The sequence below is a fragment of the Balaenoptera acutorostrata genome, chromosome 10 (genome assembly GCF_949987535.1).
Source record: "Balaenoptera acutorostrata chromosome 10, mBalAcu1.1, whole genome shotgun sequence".
Taxonomy (NCBI): domain Eukaryota; kingdom Metazoa; phylum Chordata; class Mammalia; order Artiodactyla; family Balaenopteridae; genus Balaenoptera; species Balaenoptera acutorostrata.
In genome coordinates this window covers 74,589,751-74,610,127 of record NC_080073.1, presented here as the reverse complement: position 1 = coordinate 74,610,127, position 20,377 = coordinate 74,589,751, and the positions used below count along the sequence as shown (strand labels likewise).

At 43.5% G+C, this 20,377-nt stretch overlaps 1 protein-coding gene across 4 annotated transcripts in view; it reads right to left on the bottom strand.

Annotated features, from left to right (window-relative positions):
- Positions 1-20,377, bottom strand: part of BICRAL (BICRA like chromatin remodeling complex associated protein) — a 106,855-nt gene that overhangs the window by 85,095 nt on the left and 1,383 nt on the right. Inside the window, exons 1-2 of one of the 4 annotated variants that reach the window (XM_057554416.1) lie at positions 12,569-12,647; positions 3,800-4,054 (exon numbers count right to left, since the gene is read on the bottom strand). The exons of 2 other annotated variants lie outside the window; for them this stretch is intronic. The gene's annotated coding sequence lies outside the window, so the exon portion shown is untranslated. Of the gene's footprint in view, positions 1-3,799; positions 4,055-12,568; positions 12,651-20,377 lie in introns of those variants that run through there. One more of the 4 variants, XM_057554415.1, reaches the window with a different exon arrangement.

The window sequence follows — 20,377 nt, the reverse complement described above, 5'->3', positions numbered from 1 at the left end:
TACAATTAAATGTTCACTCCTATGATGCTCGTCTGTGTATGTGACCTAGAAAGAAGGGCAACTGGACACAGGAGAAAATAAGAAGTTGTAATTATAATTTATATATTCTAGCATGTGTTTGGGCCTCTAAATAAACAGGTCCAATGTCCACATAACAAGTAAAAGTGGAAATGTTCCTCTTTTTTTGTGTTCTTCCTCCAAATGTTCCCCTTGGTTGGTTAGCTGTTCTCAGAGGGGGAGAATGCAAATGCTGGAGATTAAGTGGTGATATGCATGACCAGATGTGTCCAGATCACAGAAATCTGAAATATACCTGATAAGTTAGTAAGTGTTTGTGACATAAAAAATTTAAAGTTTTCAATGTGCATAAATAAGGTAGTTACTTTTATTTGTACCTTTTGAGGTACTTATATTCTGAGACTTAAGGGCACTGGCTGTGTACTGAGACTGACCAGGGTTCAAATTCCACCTTTGTCACACACCAGGTGTGTGGCTCTGGGCAAGTCACTTCACCCCACAGAGCTTCAACTTCCTCATCTATAAAACCGGGATAATTATAGTACTCACATCAGAGAGTTATTTTAAGGATTCGGGAACTAGCACACATAAAATGTTTAGCGTGGTGCCTGAAACATAACGAGAGGTCAGTATATTCAGCTAATATTCTATCGCCTCATTTTCGTTATGTGTCGAGTTGAACCATGTGAAGTCTTCCCATGTAAATTTCCAATGGCAATCTCACATGATTCCACCTAATATATTTCTCTCATGTTCTGTCCAGGATAGGGAGCTCCGCAAAGGCTTTTTATTTTCTAAGGGCCTAGCAGAGTACTTTGTATACAGTTAGCTCTCACAGTTAGCTCTCAATCAGTACTTGTGGGATAAAAGAAAAACAGGCCCAATCCACAAGATGTATAAGAATATAAGAAATCAGGGACTTCCCTGATGGCTCAGTGGTAAAGAATCCGCCTGACAATTCAGGGGACACAGGTTCGATCCCTGGCCCGGGAAGATCCCACATGCCTCGGAGCAGCTAAGCCCGTGCGCCACAACTACTAAAGCCCGCGCGCCTAGAGCCTATGCTCTGCAACAAGAGAAGCCACTGCAATGAGAAGCCCGTGCACCACAATGAAGAGCAGCCCCCGCTCGCTGCAACTAGAGAAAGTCCGCACACAGCAACGAAGACTCAACACAGCCAAAAATAAAACAAATAAATAAATAAATTTATAAAAAAAAAGAAAAAGAATCCGCCTGCCAATGCAGGGGACACGGGTTCGAGCCCTGGTCCTGGAAGATCCCATATGCTTCAGCGCAACTAAGCCCGTGTGCCACAACTACTGAGCCTGTGCTCTAGAGCCTGCGAGCCACAACTACTGAGCCCATATACCACAACTACTTAAGTCCGTGTGCCTAGGGCTCTGCAACAAGAGAAGCCACTGCAATGAGAAGCCTGTGCACTGCAACAAAGAGTAGCCCCTGCTCGCCGCAACTAGAGAAAGCCCTTGTGCAGCAACGAGGACCCAACACAGCCAAAAATATAAATTAAATAAATAAATTTATTTTTAAAAAAAAGAATACAAGAAATCAGTGTATTTCTACCTAGATACCTATATATTAAGAGGGCAATACAGTAAGTCTCCCTGAACCACATAAAACCATTGCCCAGTTGATCACAGGCATTATCACCTAACGGTTTAGAAGTTCTTCCTCTCCCTCTCTCTCTTCCTCTCTCATCAAGTAGACCTTTATCATTGCCACTTTTTAGCCATGTAAACTTGGCCTATTTTTTTTTTTAACTTCTGTCACCTCAGTTTACTCATATGTATAGTGAAGGTGACAATATGTATATCTCGGGTCAGTAGCAGGGAGAGTTCAATGATATTAGGATGCAAAACCCTTGTTTTAGTGCCTGGTATACAGTAAACATTCAATATTAGTTGCCATTACTGTTGTGGTTGTTAATACTATTATTAGAAGTAATATGGGGACTTCCCTGGTGGCTCAGTGGTTAAGAATCCGCCTGCCAGTGCAGGGGACACAGGTTCGAGCCCTGGTCTGGGAAGATCCCACGTGCTGCGGAGCAACTAAGCCCGTGCACCACACATACTGAGCCTGCACTCTAGAGCCTGCAAGCCACAACTACTGAGCCCGTGTGCCACAACTACTGAAGCCCGCGTGCCTAGAGCCCGTGCTCTGCAACAAGAGGAGCCACTGCAATGAGAAGCCCGTACACCGCAACGAAGAATAGCCCCCACTTGCCGCAACTAGAGAAAGCCCACGTACAGCAACGAAGACCCAACACAGCCAAAAATAAATTAAATAAAAGAAAAAAAAAAAGAAGTAATGTGGAACTGTTTTCAAAGCAATGGTAAACAAGCAAATTACTGGAGTAATTACAAATGTTTTCAATAACTTGCCTACATTATTATTTTATTTGATACATGAGTATAAACACTTTAAATCATTTTTGTAGAGACTAAGGCTATTCTAGTCCTGACACATTTCAAGTTGGTTATTTTCCTTGACAGACTTTAAAAAAAAAAAATCTGAACTCCTACAAGCTTCTAGTACAAGGATAAGGAATATAGCAGAACTGTTTAAAAAAATAGAGGCATTGGCACTCCCACTGGCCTTGCTGTCTTACACATCCAGCCTGTTTCCCCACAGAGTATGTGAGGGGGAGGACAGTCATCAGGTTAGGAGGATGCCACACACATGCCTTGGAGGTGTCACTCACCAGCTCCCAGGCCCCTGTGGTACCAGAACTCCCAACATCTCCTCAACAGAGCGTCCCTTCCACTCCACCACGCCCAGGAGGATGGTGGGTTGTAGAGGCAGTGGAAGAGAGGTCTCATAAGCTCAGAATTTGGTGAGAAAGTCAGCCTTCAAGATAGGATACCCATGCAAAGGGGCTTGCTCAATAAATAAATGTCAGTGTCCTTTCTGAAAATGAAACTAAGAGGTAAGACATCTGAAGAAAGAACCACCCCTAAAAGATGACTTGTAAAAACAAGTCGAATACAAATAAATAAGTCGGTACAAAGCAGGCACCAAGATATATCCTCAACAACTGAAGAAAAACACTGAAGGAGTAGAGACACTGTATCACCTCCACAAGTATTTCCATCACATTATGTGAGCATAGTAAAGTTAATAAGGCAATTGTAGAGCTCCCATGAAATACCCCTCAGACCATACAATTCTCTCTTTCCTAAATCTTCTAATTACTAGTGCCATTTCCCAGGTACTCTGATACTGAACAAAGGTACAAGTACTTTTGTACCCAAAAAGGTTTAGACGTCTCCCTCACTGTATATCATACTAATCAACCAGCAGTTTGGGTATATTGATCAGTCCCTTGTGAGTCAGATTAACTTGAGTCAGGTCTAAGACAGCAAGGAGGTTGTTCAGAGATGGGCAATCAGAGCAAAGGACATGTACTCTCAACATATTTTAGGATCGTGTATGATTCCTTCTTATTCTCTCACCTACCTTAACCCATGCAACCCACCTCCAAAATCTCCCTCAAATCCAGCCCCTTTTCGCCACTAACTGACTCACCTAAATTCAGGCCCTTACCTCTTGCTTGGCCTCCCAATTTTACTTCCCTCCAATTAATCTTCTATCTAAATTACTACCCAAAATCACCTTTTGAAAACCCAGAGTTGTTCATGTCACACCTCCATTAGCACCTCACTGCCTGGGGAAGCTTATTAGAAATACAGATTCTCAAGGCCAAACCCATCACTAGAAAAATGGAGTTTCTGGGGAGAGCTGAGGCCCTGATATTTGTACTTACAAGTGGTTTATTAGCTCCACCTGTCTTCCCAGGCGCATCTCTAGCCGCTCCTCTCCTGGTACCCTGCAGTCCAATCACAGAGAATACCTATCTCTGAACAAGAACAAACTCTTCTCCATTTGGGCATATCCTTTTCCCTCTGCCTGGAATGTCCTTCTTCTGGGGCAAGCCCGCCATTCTGCAAGGTCCAGTTCAAATGCTACCTCCTCTGGGAAGACTTCCTCCACCGCTTCATCAGTGGCTTCAAAACATTGTCTGAGATTCAATTTCAAGAAATAAATTTCACATTCCAATGCAATAGATATATAACTGAAATGAAGGTTTCAGAAAACAATACCTAAACTTACTGTGGAGGATGTAACTTGATCTATTTCATTCTATCATCCCATTTTAAAAAATGCTGTTTGCCACCTTATACATCATGGATTTCATGATCCACTAAGGGAGGCAACACTCATTTGAAAAATACTGCTGAAAGTGAACAAATGACTCCCTTCCCTATGCATGTGATATGTACTCTATTATACTATTTATCACACTCTACAGTAATGATCTGTTTACAGTCTGTCTCCCCCTCCACTTCCCTCCCCCCAACATGCACACACCACAAGGAAGTCAGCATATCCTTGGGCAGTTACCCAGCCGTTGACAAATGCAGAAATGAGAATATTGAAGAAGGAATAATTTAATTGCTTTTGCTCATGTCTAATTTTTTTTTTTTTCCATTTCTGGTTATGGTTCACAGCATAGTCTATCAGCAATTCCCATGAGCCTGGAAATCATATTAGCTTCAACCTTTTAAGTTAACAGCAGTTTTTAAAAAATAGCCATTGTATTTCAGTACAATTTAACCAAGGTGTAAATTTTTCTTCCCCTCAAAAATAAAAACCACGTATAGGCAAAACCAACCAGAAAATATTGTCGGGTTGCTAGCTTGCCAAGATAGTACAAATGTGGGCAAACAAATCTCTTACTTAAGATACTTAGAAGCAAATATTCAAAAACCTCAAAACCCTCCTTCCGTACCACTTCAGAAAGGAAACCCCCCTCCCGCAGGGCGGGTGCAGATATAGAGGCCTTTCTATCTGTGCTGCCTAAAGCTCCATGTCTCGCTAGGCTGTCCCCATCGACACAAGCACATGCAAAAAGTAGGGGAAAAAACCCAAAAAACAAAAAGAAACCAGACCAGCTAAAATGAACCGCAGCAATGAACCTAAGCGGCAAGTTCCGGTGCGAATTGTACCTGTGATGGATGCGCGGGGGAGACACCGCGGACTCGCAGGGGGAGGGATCCTTTTTCTGCAGCACGTGGCTCTATCGACAGGAAACCTGCCTCCAACACCCCCCAACTCTGCACACTGCTCATTTGCAGCATCGTCATTTGTGTGATGCTAATTTGCTCAATGTCCTCCCAAACGTACTGAGATTCAGTGAAAATATATTGTGGGCTTGGAGGAGCTGGCCCTAGGACAGGCTGGAAGTGCAGGAGGGACCAAGTGTCAGTGAAATGTTCTGGGGGCCAGAGGATGGAGCAGGCAAGTCTTTCCAAGGAGAGAGGGGAAGAGGGGTCACTTTAAAGCTGGGTTTTAAAGGATGAATAAGAGTTCTCCAAACCATGTGGGGAAGGAGAGGAGAGAGCTCCAGGTAGAGGAACTTTATGTGGGGGAGTCATTATTAAATATGAATGAGGGGGGAGCTGCAGACAAGTAGATGGTGAGGGGCTTTGCTGCTCATGGCAGAGAGTCTGTATGACCCTTTAGGCTGCCACTTTCCACTCTGCAGGTCACAATGCGATAGGTTGTGAAATCCATGACAGTGTGACCAGCTTTCACAAAAATGAAATTGCCTAGAATAGAAAATATTTGAATATATTGCGGGCACTGAGGGTATAAACTCTATTGTGAAATTTGTTCCCAATATAAATGTGTCTACGTATATACTGGTTTGTGATATAAAATGTATTTCTTACTGTGGTGGTGATTTAAACTTAAAAAAACAAAACATCTGGGCAAGAAAGGGACCCATTTGAGGATGATTAAATAAGAGACTGCTATGAACAGATGTGAATTTCATGAGGATAAGTGTGATAGCTCAGGAAACACATGGTGGTGTTTTTAAAAGGTATCCCCCCACCAGACAGTGAGCTCCTCAAGGACAGAAACTCTATGTCACATAGCTCTCAATTCCTAGCACCTGGCACACAAGAAGGCACTAAATAAATGTTGACTGAGTATGGTAACTAATATTCAAGAAGATTCCCAAAGAGCCTCATCTCCTGGCATCCCCACCTTTGTGTATCCCCCTACCACAGTGTACCAGGGTTGGTCTGTGTGACCAACAGAATAGGGCAGGTGATTGTCACTTCTGAGGGTAGGTTATAAGAGGCTGCAACTTCCATTTTAGGTGCTCTTTCTGGAACACTCGCTCTGGGGGAAGCCAGCTGCCATGTCCTAAGGATACCCGGCCTATGGAGACACCCATATGGCGAGGAACTGAGGTCTCCAATAGCCAAGAGCCAATAAGGAAAGGAGGCTTTCTCCCTGTCATGGAAGCAAATCATCCCCCAGCCCACCCTTCAAATGACTGCAGTCCCGAGGGACAGCTTGACTGACTCTGAGGCAGAAACACCCAGCTAAGCCGTTCCTGGGTTCTGGACTCACAGAACTGGGTATATAATATAATAAATGCTTATTATTTAAGCTGCTAGGTTTTGGAGTACTTTGTTATACAGCAAAAGACAACGAGTACAGTGAATTATTCATGAAGTCTAGAAAAGCTGAACAATAATACCAGTATACTAGAGTTATCCAGGGTTGACTACCATTTTTTTTTTTTCTCTAAGAATCTATCATGTCACATTTTCAGCCTGACTAGATTAGGAATAGGCCCCTGACCCAACTTGGACAAATGGGAACCTCTCTTCTATTATTAGTACTTGAGACACAGAAACTGGGTCAGCTGTGAAAAGCAGACTGTAAGTCTGGAAAGACTAGGGGTCAAGGCCACCAGTCTGGAGAAGTTATAATGGGGCCCATGCAAGTGGATGGGAACAGAAAGGCCAATGTGTCTGGAAGAAGAAGAAAGCAGATTCTCAGTGGACGTAGAGGGAGGGAAGTGGGGAGGGGAAACTGCCTGAGATATTCTAAGTCCCAGGAGGTCTGGCTGCTTTTCTAGTATTAGGGTTGGAAGATTCCCCTTCCTTATAATTATTTCCCATTTTACTTGCTCATTGATGACTGAGTTCCCTTTCTTGAAACCAAAAGATCCTCCAATACGCCTCGGGCCAGCTTCTCTCCAGCGCTGGCAAGGGGAGTGGCTCCTCCTGCTGTGGCAGGCCAAGGATCTCTCCAGAGAAGAGCAACAACTGGCCAGAGACTAAGCTGTGTTATTACTGCTATGCAAAAATGGCTATGGATGGAGCAAACGGTCCTTTCAGACCATCCAACTCCTTTTGCCTTAACTCCATTTTCACCAAATAATCCTTTGATTATTAATGTACTTCAATTTAAAAAGCTGTGTTCTGGCCAGCTGAATTAATCATTCGAGTGGTTGGGTAGGTTCATGCCCATTATAAATTCACAGATTGGCTTTCAAGTACAAATCATTCTGGAGTAACCTCCATTTCATTTCCACTGTCCTCGGTCAAGCCCTGTCATTCATCCAGTGACCCACTACAGTAGCCTCCCATGGCACTAGCCCTGCTCCAGTCCATCCTCTTCAACCTCTCTTCCTAAAACACAAAGAATCCGATGCCTTGCTCTCTGCTCAAAACCTCTGATGGTCCCCGGTGCCTTGGGAATGACTGCAGGCAACAGCCCCATCTTCCACCACACCCCTCGACACTCCTCCTGACTCCTTCTTGCCACGTGGCAATATTCCAAGTTCCTCAAATGCAACTGGTACCCACGCTGCTCTGCTCCTGTTCTTCCCATTGCTAGCATCCCTTTCCTCTGGGTACCTCCCCTGCCTGCTCACTTTCCCTCACTCCTCTCTGTGCCCCTCCTCCCTCTTCCCTTTGTACTTCCACAGAATTTCCTCTCTCCTTTATAACACATGCTGCAGTCGACTTGACTTATAATTAGTTGTCTTCTTGTCTGTCCCTGTATGGTGAGCCTCAAGGAGACGAGGACTAAGCTTTTTTCATGTTTATCTTTCTCTCATCGCAGGGCTGAATAAAGCATCTTGCATCAACACTTTAACATTCATTGAGTGTTTTCTGTATCCAGGTGATGGAGGTAGCAGTCACTCAACAAATGGTCACTGAATCGATGACAGTCAGTTAGGTGGCAAGAACAAGTTTCCCCTGGACCTGATGATGTTCAGGTGAGGTGCCCACTTAGCCTCTGCACGTGCAGAGGTGAGACAGCAGAGTCAGACTCCTCGTGACACCCACGGTGCAGCAATGAATGAATGAATCTCAGCCTCACTTTTTTTTTTTTTGAATAAAAAGCAAGGCGCTATTTCTCATTTCCTGATAAACTAACATGCTGCTCCCCTTTTCTTCTCTTTCCCCCTCTTCCTACAGTTGCAATTATGACTCACAGGCACATTACAGAATGGAAGCTTTAGGTCAACAACTACTGGAGAATGGGAATGGGGGCGACCTCCACAGTTATATAATTTACATGTTTTAGAAGAAGGGCACGTGGGTCAACCCACAAGTGACTTTATTGCCCTTCTTTCAAAAGAGTCAGCATCGACATGTGAAGAAAGAAGCAGACTCTGGTCCTGATTTGTCCACTGATAATCCTTCTCCTGCCCCCAATTCTTCCTCTCCCTCCCAGAGTTGTGGGAAGGACTAGCTCTGGGAAGACATGAGACAGACAACCCAGAATCCTAAAGAAAATAGCAGAGAAAGTCACACAGTCATTCCTAAAGCAATGGATCAAGAAGTATCGGAATTAATAAGCAAAAAAACAACCCCCCCAAAACCCATACACATGTTTTCTCTTTTTAAACAAAAGTGAAGATTTCTACATTCTAAATTCCTATCTTCCAGAGGCTATATATTAAATGAATATTGCCTCAAGTCAATGCTTACCCCACAGGTTCTAAAAAGGCAGCAAAGCATATTGCATAGACCCCTGACAGCCTCTAGAACTACCTACACAAAGCACCAGGAATCACCAACTTGTAGAACACCGGAATACCCGCAGCAGCTTTGGCTTTCTGGGGAATCACACTTTTGTCAAGAGGCTATCTTTCTCAGCTTATCTTCAGATCCCAAGTTTCACTCAAACTTCACCTTTCACTCTGTGGTCATTCTTCACACATAAACAAACTTTTTATTACTTTAAGAGAATTGTGCTCTTAAGACAAAGAATAGAAAAACTCTCATGCTCTGTTGAAATGCAGATGGAGGGCAGGGGCCGTGGCTCACTCATGAGCTAAATCGCTGTCTCTACCCAGCCACAGGCCTTCTAGGATGTGCTCAGATTTGTGCCCCAGCAAATTTCAAATTCCGACAGGTCACGGACCACTGGATCCCTCTCAGAGAGTGGAACTCACACATGTCAGAGCCACATGTGCCTTATGCTCTAGCTCCCGTCACACAGCCACATCCCTGAACTTTATGTGCCATTGTTCCCACATCCAAATTGGCATCTTTCACTTTTTGCAAGCAAACGTTCATTATCCTGACAAATGAAGGAGGAGAAAGTATCTGCAGCACAAATGCGTTCCCACTGTGCATCCACATTTCCTTATCGTTATCACATCATAATGACACAAAGACATCGCTTTATCCATGTCAATGAGCATGTTTGAACACCATAATGTGCAAGGTATCAATCACCAAACCATTTTTTTCCAAACTTTTTTGACCATAACTTATAAAAAGAAATACATTTTTATCCTGCAAGTCATGTATATGTATATGTAAAATGTATATGTACACTATAAACCTGCTTATGCAGTACAATGCACTCCGACATTTTCTATTCTATTTCTTTTGTCATTTTTAAAAAAAATGCAGACTTCCATCCACTAAATGGATTTCATGTCCTTATTGGGTTGGAACCTGTGGTTTGAAAACATATAGTATTTCACAGAAAAGTGGTGTTTTGTAGAAAATAATGAAATCCTATCTAAAGAAGAGAACCTTTCAACTTCTAGGCAGAAAAGTTGAAGAGGAATACTTTTTTTGCTTCTTCTCTAACTTTCAACTGCCAGGACATTTTAAAAGCACTTGATCTCAATAAATGAGCCATTTCTACAGAAACATATCTCAAAACTTTGTGGGTCACTATTCCCCTTACACTGAAGAAAAAAACTGAGGTTGAAAAGGTATTCCCCCAATCATGTGTATTAAAAGTGCACATCTGTTTGGGAATTAAAATTTGGCTGTATCTTTTAAAGAATCTTAAAATTGTGTTGCTTCAAATTTTTACCCTCCTGGCAAGGTTACCGTGAAGATTAAACGAGATAATGTGAGAGAAGGGCCTGGTGGCTCCTGCTATCTTTCAGGTTCTTGGATTATCTTTTCCTGGACATGCCTGAACTCTGTGTGACCTGGGGTCTCATTCACTGAACACCTACCCTGCTGGGCAACAGAGGACAGAGGATCCCACAAGGAGTTTACTGGCTCCATCAATAAGAATAAATATCATCACAAACTAGGATTCTAGAGTGCCTGGGTTGAGTATTTCACTTATTCCTCCAAAAGATAATTACTGTGAGCCTTCCATGCCAGGCATGATCTGCCTGTGTGCAGGGATTATGGGGTATGAAAAATAGAAGACACACCACAGCCCTCATGGAGCCTACAGTCAAGTAACAGCTTAGAGTTTGTGAAAATACTTCACATTCCATTAATGTTACATAGCATGCAAGTGTTTTACACTCCCTTATCTGTAAAGGGAGGTAAGATTAGATCAATGGTTCTCAAAACTGAAGCTATCACAGATAAAAAGGATTTCATAAAAGAAACTGAAAAAAAAGGGGGGGAGGAGAAAAAAGAAAAAGAAAGAATATGATCTCACAACACAATTCTTTAAACTGAATGACTTGTCACTAAAAAAAAAAAAAAAATCATTACATAGCCTTATTTTTCCCTTTTACTATATAAGCCAGTTTTTGTCCTGGAATTTAAGGATCCCTCAGGGCTTGCCCAGCTCTGACTTTAAAGGATTCTTTGGTTTTCTTTTGCAGTACTACTTACATGTAAATTCTGGCCAAATATCCCCCAGAATTGCAGAAAGGCCAGAGACCTGTTCCTAGGAGAATCATTACAGGGTCCTTTCTGAGAAAGTCATAATATACACAGCAAATTCTGGCTCCATCCTTGACCCTGAGCTCTGGGAAATGCAAAGGGACAAAGGTCCTGGTGACTGGAAGGCAGAAAGGAACACTCGTTGAGGATCTACTACAGGTCTGGCCCAAAACTTGGTACTTTCCCACACGTTACTTTAACATCACAACTATCCCATGAGAAATATATCTTTTTCTTTATCTCCACATTTTAGTTGGAGGAAACTGAGCTCAGAGAGGTTAAATATCATGCTCAATGTCACACAGCTAGTAATCAGAATTTAAACTCAGATCTGTCTACTTATTGCCACCATCACACCTCACTGGAAGGAAGAGACATCAGAGAAAGAACAGATGCAGAAAAGCTTTAAGAGATTTATGTGCCTTTTGACCTGAGAGAAATTTGAAACTATGTTCAAAAGACAATTCACACTTTTGGTGGGAATGTAAATTGGTGCAGTCACCATGGAAAACAGTATGGAGGTGCCTCAAAAAACTAAAAATACAACTACTATATGACCTGGCAATTCCACTCCTGGGGATATATCTGAAAAAAAGAAAATATTAATTTGAAAAGATACATGCACCCAAATGATGTTCATAGAAGCATTATTTATAATAACTAAGATGTGGAAGCAACCTAAGTGTCCATCAACAGATGAATGAAGAAGATGTGATACACACACACGTGTGTGTGTGCACATGTACAATGGAATACTACTCAGCCATAAAAAAGAATAAAATTTTGCCTTTTGCAACAACATGAATGGACTTGGAGGGTATTATGCTTAGTGAAATAGTCAGACAGAGAAAGACAAATACTGTATGATATCACCTAAATGTGGAATCTAAAAAATAAAACAAACTAGTGAATATAACAAAACAAAACAGACTCACAGATATAGAGAACAAACTAGTGGTTACCAGTGGGGAGAGGGAAGGGGGGAGGGGCAAGATAGGGGTAGGGGAGTAAGAGGTACAAACTATTGATACTATGTATAAAATAAATAAGCTACAAGGATATATTATACAGCACAAGGAATATAGCCAACATTTTATAATAACTATAAATGGAGTATAATCTTTAAAAATTGTGAATCGCTATGTTGTACACCTGAAATTTATATAATATTATACATAACTATACCTCAATTTAAAGAAGACAATTCAGATAGCTGACTACATATCGCTCTATCTTAGAGTCAGTGGCTTGACACCTCTTTAACTAGGCCTCTTTCCTGATCAGCTCAGCAAATATCCTCTTCTCTGTCCCTGGACTCCTTCCATCCTTTACCCTAGGAAAGAGAACAGCAAGCCCCCAGACCCACTTCTATTCACACTCCTAGGAGAAGTCTTGCTTCTGGCCCAACTCTCCATCCATTATTCATCTATTTAACAAGCATTTATTAATGTGTATCAGGTGTTGTGCTAGGCATAGCATAAAACACATTCCTCCTTGGAGGAGTCCAAGCTACAGAATAGATATCTGTAAATACAGTCAGGATACTGACAAACACTCACCCAGAGCCAATGGAGGGGAGAATCCAGATAGGCTTCCTGGAAGAAGAGATGTGTAAAAGAGGTCTTACAGGAGACAAGTGCCCTGTCATGCAGAGAAGAAAAAGCACAAGATTGCAGGCAGCAGAACAAGGGAGCAAGCAGCAGGTCCCACATGGACCCACCAGTTCTCTCTCCAAACCCGCTCGTCCTGGCACCAAGCCCACTACAGACCCAGCTCTCCAAGCTGGAACCTTCCACAACTCTTTGCCCTCCTGTAGCCCTTACTTCCAGTGAATCCCTGAGTCCTGTCTAGTCTCCTTCTAAGTCTCTCTCAGACATTTCCTCTTCCTTCTCTATCCTCACTCCCCTCACCATAGCCCAGTACCACCATTTCTCATTGGCTCCTGCAACAGCCTCCAAAGGGACATCAGTTTACTTTTGCTCCAAGTGAATCCATTCAGCACAGACAATCTAGACTGAGCCTTTGTTAAAGGGAAAAAAAAAAAAAAAAAAAAAAAAAAAAAGGTGGGTGGTAGGAATCACCTGATCCTGTCATTATCCTGCTTAAACTTCACTAGATCCCAGTGCCTTCAAGTTTAAGACAAAACTTCCTAACAGGATTTACAAGACCCGTGGTCATCTGGCCTCTGCTCACCTCCTTAACCTCATCTCTGATCTTCAGTTCCTCTAACACGGTGGCTTATGACCCTGGTTGCCCAGCAGAACCACCTGGGGGGCTTTAAAAAATACCAACGTCATATCCCACTCCCAGACATCATGACTGAATTACTCAGGGGAAGGCCCTGGACATCAGGGTGTTGTAAAGCTCTCTGTGTGATATTAACACGCAGCCAGGGCTGAGAAGCTTGCCCTAGTCCAACACATCTGACAGGTTTGCTGCACATGCCCCATCTCTGCTGCCAAGGGCACTGGAGCTCTCCAGGCTTGAGGTCCGGAACTTTCTGTCTGTTTTGTTCACTGCAGTATTTCCAGCACCTAGAACAGTGCTAGAATGACTCTGCTTTCTCCCTTCACCTGGTTAGATTTCACTAATTCTTTAAGATCCAGCTTCGATTTCCTAAAAGACACTCCCTCCCTTGATTCCCCTGTTCTGGGTTAGGTGACTCTGTGTGAGCTCAGCACCCAAGATTTCTCCCATTATAGTATATATCACACCACCTTGTAATCATCTGCATCCCTCACGTAGCCTGTAAGCTCCAAGGGAGCCCTGTCTGTGTGTTCATCAGTATAGCACCTCCATCCCCTAGCAAAGCGCCTAGCATAGAGTCAGTTCTGATTTAATAAGCACAGCATGAATAAACGGAAGTGAAGGAGCACAAGTATGGGTGTAACAGCACAGTATGGTGCAGCTGGGGTAATGGCAATGGTAGGAGATGAGGCTGGAGAGGCACACTGGGGACACGGCCTGGCATCCACACCAAAGACTCTGAACAGTATTAGACAATAGGGAGCCAGCAGAAGTTTTAGGTAAAGTGACACGATCAGCTTGAATTTTAGGGCAATAAGTGGCTGAGGCATGGAGGACTGGGGGAGTTCAGGGAAGCACAGGGGTCGGGGACCAGATGGGGGTCTAGAGCAACAGCCCAAGGAGGAGATGAGGAGGGGGCTGAGGCCTGAAGAGAGGGAGCCAGCTGAGAGAGAGAGAGAGAGAGAGAGAGAGAGAGAGAGAGAGAGAGAGAGAGAATTAATGGTATTTGCAGACTGGGTGGCCCAGTGAGGAGGAATGAGGCTCTGTGGATGACTGATTTCCTGCTTGTAAGAGTACGGATGTGGTGTCAGGAGTGTGATCAGATGTGGTATCAAGACCAGATAGGTGGTGTTAAAAGCCTGGACTCAGGAACTCAACTGCCTCAATTAAAATTTTGGCTCCACTGCTTACTAGCTTTCGGTCCTGAAGAAGTCACCTTCACCTCCTCAGTTCTTCATCTGTTCAGTGCGGATAACAAGTAGTACCTACACCACAGGGATGTTGTGAAGGCTCAATGGGGTAATATGTATAAATGCTCAGCCATTGCCTGGCACATAGTAAATGCCATATAAGAGTTAGCAAAACTATTTATATACAGCATGCTAGATTATCTGCAAAGAGTTATTGTCTGCCAACAATTCCCTCCATCCCTCTGAATGCCTGTGCTCCACCCATCAAGAGGTGGAGTCTCTTTCTCCCCATCTTGAATCTGGGCAGCTTTATGATTTGCTTTGACCAAATGAAGTGACATTGTACCAATTCTGGCCCAGGCCTTAAGAGGCCTGGTGGCACCTACTTTTGCCCCTTTGGGAGCCAGCCACCATGCAAAGCTGGAGCCCAATTACTGAATGCTAGGAGACCAAGTGGGAGAGAGGCTGTGTGGAGGAGATGAGGTACATAGGCCGACAGCAGCACCAAGGCCCCAGACATGTGAGGGAGGCTGTCTTGGAGACTCCAGCCCCAGCTCAGCCCACAGAATTGTGAGAAATAATGAATTATTGCTGTTTCAAGCCAGTAAGTTTGGGGTTGGTTTGCTACACAGTAATAAACTGAAACTTATGTAGAAGAAAAAGGACATCATCGGGACAATAAGGACTTCATTTTAAGCCATCTTAAAATATGAGATATTTTGTACAGTAAAAATATGGAGACACGGAAATATCAAAAAAGGTGTTGGAAGTTCAAGTTTGGGCTCAGGAGAGAAGTGGAAGGAGGAGATAGGGATTCGAGAATCAGTCAGCATAAGGACAGGACCTGGTGCCCTGGGAGGGGAAGGTGAGCTCAACAGAGGAGGTTCGAGGAACGAGAAAAGGGGTACCAGGATAGAAATCTGGCCCTGTGGATGCTTAAGGGGTGGATGGAGAGAAACTTATGAAGAAGACAAGGAACAGTGATCAGGGATGGACAGAGAACTGACAGGACCAGGGAGCCATACTTTGAGAAGAAGGGGTCATCCAGTGCTTAGAGCTACAAAGAACAATGGACTTGAACGTTAGGAGGGAATGGGGATTTTCAAATAAAGTAGCAGAGGCAGCAGTCAGATGGCTAAGGAAGGAATGAAATTGAGAATCTGAACATAGCAAATGTAGATGACTATTTTTAAAAGTCTATTGAATCTGGGGGCTTCCCTGGCGGTCCAGTGGTCAGGACTCCGCGCTTCCACTGCAGGGGGCACGGTTCGATCCCTGGTCAGGGAACTAAGATCTCGTCAGCCGTGCTGCTGAACCCATAGAAACAGAGAGTAGATTGGTGGCTGCCAGGGGTGGGGTGGGAGGTGAGGAGTTGGATGGAAATGAGTGAAGGCAGTCAAAGGGTACAAACTTCCAGTTATATGATGAGTAAGTTCTGGGGATATAACATACATCATGGTGACTATTAGTAACAATACTGTAATGTATATCTGAAAGTCGCTGAGAGAGAAAATCTTAAAAGTTCTTACCACACACACATAGACACAGACACAGACACACACACACACACACACAAAGGTAACTATATGAAATTATGCATGTGTTAACTATATGGTGATCATTTCACAATATATACATATGTCAAATCATCACAATGGGTACCCTAAACTCACACAGTGGTATATGTCACTTATAGCTCAACAAAGCTATAAAAAATAAACCTAATTACCTCCCCCCAACATTTTTTTCAAAAAATAAATAAAATTAAAAGTCTATTGACAAGAGAAGGAGAAAAGAGCATTCGCTTGGGTAGATGAAAGGACAAAAGGAAAATTGTTTTAAGTTGAGGGAACTTGCTTGCTCAGAGGCGATGCCAAAGAAGAGGCATTAAAGATCACGAAGAAAGAGAGGATGGAAGTGGCTCGAGGTCCTAGGAAATGGGAGGGAAACAGCTCAGGTGGAGGGCTTGGCTTTGAAGAAGGACAAGAGGCAAAGGGGTGGATCTTCACGGAGAAGTCATTAGTGAGATGGAGGCAAGGTGAGGTTCACATCTGATGGCCTTTTTTTCTCAGAGAAGAGTAGGTAAGGTCATCTGCTGACAGGCAGTGCAGGTCTTGGAAGAGTGATGTAAATTTCTGAAGATTTTGTAGGGAATGCATGAGGGGCAACAGAAGTCAAGCCTCTAGACTCTTCGACAGAAGCTGCTCTATGGGGATTCCTGCCTTCTGAGGGTCAGGCTCTCCACACCAGCTTCTCTCCTCTGGCCTGACCCAAACCCAGCTCCTTCCCCTGAGTCAGTCTAGACTGCCACCTGGAAGGTTTTTCACTCTCCAAGTATTTGCTGAACATACACACCTTGAGCCCCATTTCTCTGGGCAACACGCTCTCCCTCTTCCCACAGAGCTTCCAAACCTTCCCCCTACCTTTGCAGACACCCCCACCCCTTTCCCACCCCCCACTGTCTACAGAGCACACAGACACCATCAGACTCATCTGTCAACTACCAAACATGCAAATTTACCTACAGCTGCACCCTCTCCTGCTGATACACCATTTTAAAACTGCCATTGAATTTAGGGGGTCTTGACCAACATTTAAAAATACAATAAAAAGAATAGAAAACAGCATCTATTGTACATCCTAAGAGTATTTACTGTTTCTTAAAGCTTCTGTTTCAATTATGATGCATCTGTTACTATGAGTTGAGGTCAAAAAGTTTGTGTACGTTTGAAAACTTTCACAATAAAAAGTTAAAACAACACTGCCATAGAGAAAGCTGTCTTTCTCTCCATCTACGGCTAATCCTCACACCTGTGTTTTGGGTCCCATCCCCTCCAGGACCCTTATATTACGGACCTTATGTCTTCTTTCTCTGTAAAAAACAAAAACACCTCACTGGCCTCCTCATACCCCCCATTTATTCCCTCTTCCCCCCTCACAGTCAAACTTCTCCAAAGAGTTATCTGGGTTCAGCATCAACTCCATACCATGCTCCCACCCCTTCGTCTCACCCCTTCGGTGTGCCTCCTGCCCACAGCACTCCTGGGACACAGCTCTCCGCAAAGTCATCAGTGACCCCTGAGCCCACACGTCTAGAAGACACTTTCCAGTGTTCATGACTCCTTGTTCATTCCTGCTCCTTCTTCCAGCCTGGGCTCAACCCCTCCTCCTCCCTCCGGAAGGCTTCACTGACCTCCCAACAAGGTCAAACCTCCCACTAGGGGCACTCACTGTTCCTCTGTCCTTCCTAACAGTTGTCAATTGTCACTGTTACTATTTTACATGTTTTTGTAATTATCTGCCCAGATTAGGCCTCCTCAAGGAGGAAGGGGACTCTGCCTATCTTCATGCCCCTCGGCAGCCCAAGAGCCTCCCCGGCTCAGTGCTGGGCACAGTGCTTAATAAACTGACGTTAGATAAATAATCGGCACCAGCCCCTGTGCCAGGCATTACGTGTAAAATGATGAAAAACATCCCAGAAAGTGAAGGGTGTTGAGGGGGAGGAGAAAGCCAGGGGCAGAGGTGGAAATAAGGGGCAGCTCCTGTCCTGCTTCCCAGACCAATCTGGGGCCTTTTGCAGAACAGCACATGCCTTCACGGCTGACACCTTTCACTGTCTTTGGGTCAGAAAAGTCAGCAACTCAGGTAGGAAATTTTGCTTAATATTTCATACTTGACACGCAGAACTCTTAATGAATCCTTTTAAACCACTACATGTTCAATATTTGCTGAAAGATGAATAGGTGACACCTCCTTCTGGCATCGAGCTACTAGAAAACAGGGCCTGGATCTTTTCATTTGCCCAGGTGTGGCTGGCATGTCCCACCTGCACAGGGTCCCTGATAAACTCCAGAGAACACAAAAGGCCTCATTCTTCGCTGTCTAACCACACCCAAAGACTATCTTATTGTGTTACACACTTTTACTACTTGGTTACTGATTTCCTGTGGCATATCACTATACAAATATTCACTTAAGGACTTTAAAAGACCAAATAAATATGACAAGTATTTAAAATTAGAAACAAAGTATGGAGATGCAACCAGCGAAATCCAGACTGTGGGAAACTCTATTAAACAAATGACCGTTTGTTTTTTTTCCAACAAAACACTTGGGAGATGGGGGAAGGATTTAAAAGTGATTAAAGAGACATATTAACTAGGCATGTTGTATAGAACCTGTTTGGCTCCTTATTCAAATACAGTAACTTTTTTTTTTTTTTTTTTTGGCTGTGTTGGGTCTTCATTGCTGCGCACTGGCTTCCTCTAGTTGCGGTGAGCGGGGGCTACTCTTTGTTGCAGTGCGCAGGCCTCTCATTGTGGTGGCTTCTCTTATTGTGGAGCACGGGCTCTAGGGTGCGCGGGCTTCAATAGTTGTGGCACGCGGACTCAGTAGTTGTGGCTCGCGGGCTCTAGAGCGCAGTCTCAGTAGTTGTGGCGCACGGGCCTAGTTGCTCCGCGGCATGTGGGATCCTCCTGGACCAGGGCTCGAACCCGTGTCCCCTGCGTTGGCAGGCGGATTCGTAACCACTGCGCCACCAGGGAAGGCCCAAATATAGTAACTTTTAAAAAAGGAAATTATAGGATAATCAGAGAAATGTGAATATAGCCTGAAACTCTGATGATAATGAGGAAATAATCACCACTTTTTTGGAGTGTGGTAATGGTATTGCAGCTATGTTTTTAAAAGATAGTCTTGATCTTTTTGAGATACATATTGACATACTTATGGTTTGTAAAATATGAAATAATATAAGGTTTGGGATTTGCTGTAAAATAATCAGAGTGAGGTGGGGTGGGGAAGGGCTAGGGTTGTAGAAGGAACAAGACTGCCAGTTGGGAATTGTTGAAGTTGGTACACATAACACTCTGCTCTCCACTTTTCAATTTTCGAAAAGTTAAAAAAGAAATCTAACTAACAAACTGAACCATTAAAGTATCTAAATTTTTGTTAAATAATTTTTAAAGTCTGGAACACCTTAGAATTCTTTCACTTTCCAAGATGTCTACAATAGAGCAGTACTTTGATTCACGAGCTCTGTAAAGTATCTTTGAAAGTGGGATTCAGCACTCACAGGCTGCTTGCCTTTTGCCACATTTCCACTGTAATGCATCACCCTCTTTCCTTCCATCAGAACAGGCAAATACAGTCTGGCAATGCCTTCCTACTGCTTTTGAAATGCAGCTTTAAACCCATGTCTTGACCACCTACCTTGGCCTGCAGTTGTGCTGGGGTCTGTCAAGAACTGTCAAACCAATGCTTCATGATGAACATACTCCTGACCCCTGTCCATTCCCAATGGGGTCTCACATCAGTCTTTGAAGGTGCCTCCCACACACTGGGTCTACAGGGTAGCCTGTCCATTCTTGTCCTTTACTTCTCCCTTTCCATAAAAGTTTGAACTAGCCAACTTAAAATATTCGGAAACTTCCAAAGTCTACTGGACTCTATGCCAAAACCTCTTCATTGGGCAGAAATGAAGTTCTTGAAAGGGTTTAACGATCTTCCATTCCACATCTGATACAGACAACACTACCCCCTACCCATAGGTTCACTACAGCTAATTCAAAAATGTTGCCTAACTCCAGCTGCAACTCTCAAGGCCAATAAACTTTGTTTGGCTACAGACTTTCTTAATTTGAGTAGGACACATTGAACTGCTGAAAAATTTAAGGGAGGCAGGTCAGATTTTTTTCCCTAGCAAAAATAAATCTTCTCTAAACCTTCCTTGGGTAAATCAACCCTTCATAAAATAAAGCAGCTACTGCATTCCCCCGGACTACCCAAAGACAAGATAACCAGTTATATTTCATTCACCAGCCTTGGAACCATACCTCACAAAAAAACAAAAGCATCTATCTCGCCCATGAAACAAAGAGAACGAAAACTTAGAATATATACTACAAGCGCAAGCATAGGATTTTTTTTTTA